Raw genomic sequence first — 6,000 nt, 5'->3', positions numbered from 1 at the left:
TTTATGGTTTAAATTAAATACATTTTATTTATTATGAATGTGCCTGAAATGTTTCAGTACTTTTGAGGGTTCTGCCTTTTTAAATGTTATGCTGTTCCTGTCTGATTTATCAAATGTGTCATTTAAATCTCCCGTCATTTCTATATCAGTCTGAAGGCCTTGCAGTAAAGATTGCAATACATCCAAAAATGCCAAGTTTCCCACTGGTGATACATACAAGGAAATGAATGTACATTGTCCCCCCAAATCAACAAATTTAAAATCAAATACCTCCCTCATCTGCAGGTGGAGAGAATAATGTCAGAATAAATACAGGTTTAAAAGTCAGGAGCATTCATAGTCCTGTTTAAAAATGACACTAAAATGCTCACAATATATTAAAAAGCTCTGTAAAATGCAAAAATAAAAAAAAATAAAACAAGGTATAAAGAAATAATACACAGTTATAAAGCTCAGGAATTAGCAATGGGAAGTTACAATGGGTTGATTGTGTTTCATGTGATTTAAAAAATAAAATGTTTGCAAAAAATCCTCTTACAATATGCTAAAAATGGCAAGAATACTTAAAACAGGTGTGTACAATTTTTTAAAATATATATAAAACAAGTTAAAAATAAATACTAAATAATACTTTAATGGGTTTAAAATTCAGGAATGTAATTGATCAAATGCTTACGATGAGTGATGCTGGTGTTTCGTGTGATTTAGCGAATTCAAAAAAATATTCACTTTAAAAACGGCAAGAGCTCGTATGAAAAAAAAAAGTTCGTAAGTATCTTTAACAGCTGCGCCAGAACTATTCAGATACATCAGAAAGTACCTGAACTTGACTGGTTTATATTCAGTTATGTGCATTGGGAACGAAAGGGAGACTTAGATGGATTTTATTAGGGTTTTAGGAATCAGAAAATTTATTTTTACACATTTATGCCTACGAGCAGAAATAACTTCCTGCTTTCAGCACTTTTTTTTGTTTTTGCTTGTAACCTCGAACAGAGAAACCCAGTACTGACTTACAGAAACACCCCGGAGTTTCTGTTTCTGGGATTTAAGAGGGATGTATGCAGCGGTATTACGAGTCTGGAAGGAGGATGCGCGCATTCCACACGGGGAGCTTAGAGCAATGAGCCGCACCTGCTGCGCGCTGAGTCCTGTCCTATATAACCGCTGAGCACGGACCCAACTAGTCTCCAGCCAGTGTTGGAGATTTACAGGGTTAAAGCCCAGAAGTAGAGAGTAGAGAGTAGAGAGTAGAGAGTAGAGTTTGTGTACGATTATAAGATTAAGGGGATAGGGTTTGGTGTACAGAAGAGGCTTAGGTTTGGTTTTTGTTTAGTTTTGACACATTTGTAACGGCCATGGCGGCCTGTAGGGTCGGCATGCGCCGTTACTTTTGCGCGCGTTTGGTGTACAAGAGTGGTGAGGGCTCGGCTCACTCGGGTGATATTTCACGGTTGGACTTTTCAAGGAAGGTGTTACAGAAAGAGTTAAAGGTTAAGGCATTAGATGTCAATTGCTTAATTACTTTGCCGAAGGGAATTGGTTTTGACATTAGTTTCAAATCGGCAAAGTTATTGGAAGAATTTGGGAGAAAAATAGAGGAGAAAAAAGATGTGGGCCTGATTAGAATGTTTGAATGGCAGAAGCTGACGGATCTTTCTAATAGAACTGTGATTGTTCGCATGTTTAATGAGATGGTGATGAAGGAAGATATTGTGACATGGTTGTCTAAGTATTGTTTAGTGAAAGGTGAGCCTCAGAAAGTCTTGGATGATGATGGCATCTGGAACTGTGCATGGAGAGTACCTATTTCGTTGCATGAAGACAAAAATGGTTATGGTGGATTTAAACACATTCCTTCCTTGATTGGATTAGGTGAAAATAGAGGCCTTGTGTTCTACCAAGGGCAGCCAAAACTGTGCAGGAGATGTGGGGAGCTGGGTCACTTTGTGGATGCCTGTACAAAGGTGGTGTGTGGTAAGTGCAAGGAAATTGGACATGCATATACTGAATGTACAAGCGTGAGGAAATGCAATCTATGTGAGTGTGAAGGTCATGTGTTTAAAGACTGTCCAAATTCTTTTGCAAATAGAACAAAACTGGGAAGACCGATGCAAAAGCAGGAAGAGTTTGAAGAGGCATTTAGGGCTGGAGCAGTGGTTCTGGATCAGGAACTGGATGTGGTTGACGTTGAAGAAAGTAGTGGAAAAGAGAGTGAGGGTTCAGAATGGAGTGAAGGAGATGAGGCTGAGGTAGAAGAGAATGATGATAATGTGGAAAGTGAGGTGGACTCTGAATTGAGTGGTAGCATCTCTCCTGATCGTCTGCCACCTGTGGAGACTGAAAGCGCTCAAATGGAATGTATAGAACAAAGGGTGCAGGCTAAAAGGTCTGCTGAGACATCTGATATAGAAAGTGATCTAACTCCGAGTGGAAAAGTGAGGGAAGATCATTTTCAGAGTCCTCAGATGGCAGGTTCTCCCATGGGATTAGTTCTCTCCAATCCTACTGATCCAGCTTTAGAACTAGAGACTCAAGGAGGGCAGGTGGAGAACCATCCTATTGATGGTGGGGGTGGTGGAGGAGGAGGCAAGGAGAGCAAATGGAAAAAGAAAAAGGCCTGTATAGTAGGTGTCACAGACTGAATGATTCTAGCCAGAGTTTTTAGTCTTCCCTGGTCTAACATCAAGTATGGCTCTGAACATTGTGTCCATAAATGTGAGAAGCATTCGATCCAAGTTAAGGGCAAGGACTATATTATCATTTGTGAGTAAGGTAAATGCTGATATTATGTTGTTACAGGAGTGTGGATTACCTTTTAAAAACAGCTATAAGGATATGGAAGAACTGTGGACATTGGGCCCATCAATTTGGAGTGGGTCCAATGAGAATAAATCTGATGGTATAGCTGTTTTAATTAAAAATAAGATGGTAGAGGTACATCAGTACCTTGTAGTGAAACCAGGGAGAGCACTGGTGGTGTATCTGGGTTTCATGAATGTCAAATTTAAACTTTTAAATGTGTATTGTCCGAGTTGCCCACACGACAGATATGTCCTAATTCAGGAATTGAGAGAATATTTATTGGGATGGGAACCACTGGTTTTAGCTGGGGATTTTAATTGCCTTTTAGAAAGAGAAGGCAGAATGAGGGGTGAGAGACGGGTCCAATTTGATAAATCATCAATATTATTGCAAACTGTATGTAAAGATTTTAAACTGAAAGATGCCCTCAAACTTCATAGTCAGGGGAGGGCAGGTTTCACATGGCACAAGTCTAATGGGACCCAAGCCTCACGTATAGATTTTATTTTGATACGTGATTTTACTTGCACAACTGCAGGCTTAACCCCTGTTTTTTTCTCTGACCATTGTTTACTGTCATGTACACTTGCTATTCCAACAGTTGTTACTGTGGGGAAGGGTGTGTGGAAGCTGAATATTTCACTTCTGGAGGATGAGGAAGTGAGGAGCAGGTTCAGGGAAAGATATAAGGAATGGCAGACTTTGTACGACCTGTTTGGCACAAGAGCACAGTGGTGGGAGGAGGTAAAGGAGCGTACAAAAGCATTTTTCATAGAGATGGGGAGGAGAAAACAGGCTAGGATACGAAGGGTTGAAAACGGATTACAAAAGAGATTGCAGAGGTATGTTAAGTTATTAGAAGAGGGGTGGGACTTCAGTGAGGAAATCAAAGAATTAAAGAATGAGCTTTTAAATCTCTCTAGAGAAAAGATTAAAAAAATCATGTTTCAAAGCAAAGTGAAAGAGCTTGAAGAAGGTGAAAAATGTACAAGATTCTTTTTCAAGAAAAGGGTTGTAGGGAGGGGACTAATGTCTGCATTGAAGGGACGAGAGGGGGTTTTGCAAACTAGTATGGAAGACATGTTGACTGTAGCTGAGGATTTCTATGGGGAGTTGTTTGGAAAGAAACAAGTGTCTAAGGATTTGTTAGAAAAATTTGTGCAAGTCATTCCAAAAAGTGTAAAAGATGATACTGTGTTATCAAAAGGCCTTTCTGTAGAAGAGTTAATGGAAAGTTTGAAGACCTTCAAAACGGGTAAGACTCCAGGGTTGGATGGTCTACCCATTGAGTTTTACAGGGCCTTTTGGGATATTTTAGCATTGGATCTTTTAACCATTTTTAAAGAATTTGAGTTTTTAGAAGAACTGCCGGACAGCTTTAAGACGGGAGTTGTGATCTTACTATTCAAAAAGAATGATCGCACAGACCTGGCAAATTGGCGACCGATAACTTTATTGAATTGTGATCTTAAACTGCTTTCCAAGTGTTTAACGCTTCGATTAAAATCTGTCCTGAGTGAAGTCATTCATCCAGATCAAGCTTGTGGAGTGGCAGGGAGGAGGATCACGGACAGCCTGATACTGATTAGAGATACCATAGGTTATGCGAGAGAGAGGAATATTGGATTGGCGGTTTTAAACTTGGATTTTGAGAAAGCTTATGATCGTATCTCTTATGAGTATATGTTTAGAGTACTACAAAAGATGGGGCTTTCAACCAGGTTCCTCACTTGGGTAAGGTTATTATATAAGGGTATAGGAAGTAGAATAATGATTAATGGCAGCATGTCAAATGTGGTTAATGTGAGTTGCGGTGTTCGCCAAGGCTGTCCGTTATCCCCACTCCTTTTTGTTTGCTGTATAGAACCACTGGCACAAGCCTTGAGAATGGAGAATGGGATTGAAGGCATTAAAATCCCTGGGAGTGGGGCCCAAGAGGTGAGAACTGTACTATACATGGACGATGTAAATGTTTTTTGTACAGATTATAAGGGAGTCAGAAATAGCTTGGAGGTGACAACCCAGTTTTGCGGAGCATCAGGGGCCAAGCTGAATAAAAACAAATGTGTGCTGATGCAATATGGAAACTGGAGTGAAGAGGAAAATGTGGGAATCACAATTCGTAGAGATGAAATAAAGATTTTGGGAATAAACTTTGACAGAAATGGGATGGGGAGTAGGAATTGGGAGAGGGTGGTAGGGAAAGTCAAAAGCAAGATCGGTCTGTGGAGTTTACGGGAATTAACAATGGAAGGCAAGGTTTTAGTTGTCAAGACTGTAATTTTACCACTACTGTTGTTTGTCAGTGCTGTTTTTATGCCATCAAGGTCTGTTTTACTGGTTTTAAAGAGGGCTATTTTTTATTTTTTCTGGAGGTCAAAATGGGAGAGAGTAAAGAGGGTGGTTGTAGAAAAAAAGGTGGAAATGGGTGGAAAAGGCATGCCTGAACTGTTCACTTTCCTAATGTACAAATATGTATCATTACATTTGTCTTTAGCGGTAGGGAACAGGGGGAAAGTATCCTTTATGTCTCGCTTTTTGTGTGGTTTTTATTTAAGGACATTGAAAGTTTTAGAGATCCCTTTAACAGCACCCGTTGCTTTTAACCTCCCGTATTCTTATTTTATCATAAAGAAATTTTTAAGGGAACAGAATTTGGAGAATGAGGCACTGGATGTGTTGACAAGCGCAAGAAGGTTGGAACTTGTTGTGCAGGGTAGAGGTGCAGTATGTCACATTCGTGGCCTCGTGGCTGGGGATCCCAGCCATGTTTGGAAAAGGGTTGGCCACACAGTTTTGTTGAATAGACACAGAGATATGTGCTGGTTGATTGCACATGAAGTTTTACCAACAAGGGCTGTGATGCATTCGAGAGGCATGGGGAAGACATCAAGGTGTCCAGTGGAAGGATGCGGACAAGAAGAATCCATCCGGCACGTCCTGTGGGACTGTGGCATCGCAAAAGAGGTGTGGACATTGGCTAACAGCTGGATAAGGTGTTTTCTGGCTTGCGGTATAAGTGACCCCCAGGTAGTGCTCTATGGACATGGACTTGAGAAGCTATCAAAATCGGAAGAAAGCAAAGCCTGGCAGGTCATCTGTTGCCTAAGGGAAGCTTTATGGAAGACTAGAACTACATTGGTATGTAGAATGGAAAAAACCCTGCCTCTGTCAGTGATACAGAAGGCTGTGTCT

Source organism: Atractosteus spatula (genome assembly GCF_055471065.1).
Source record: "Atractosteus spatula isolate fAtrSpa1 chromosome 10 unlocalized genomic scaffold, fAtrSpa1.hap1 SUPER_10_unloc_10, whole genome shotgun sequence".
Classification (NCBI taxonomy): Eukaryota; Metazoa; Chordata; class Actinopteri; order Semionotiformes; family Lepisosteidae; genus Atractosteus; species Atractosteus spatula.
Note: the sequence above shows the minus strand (reverse complement) of the source record.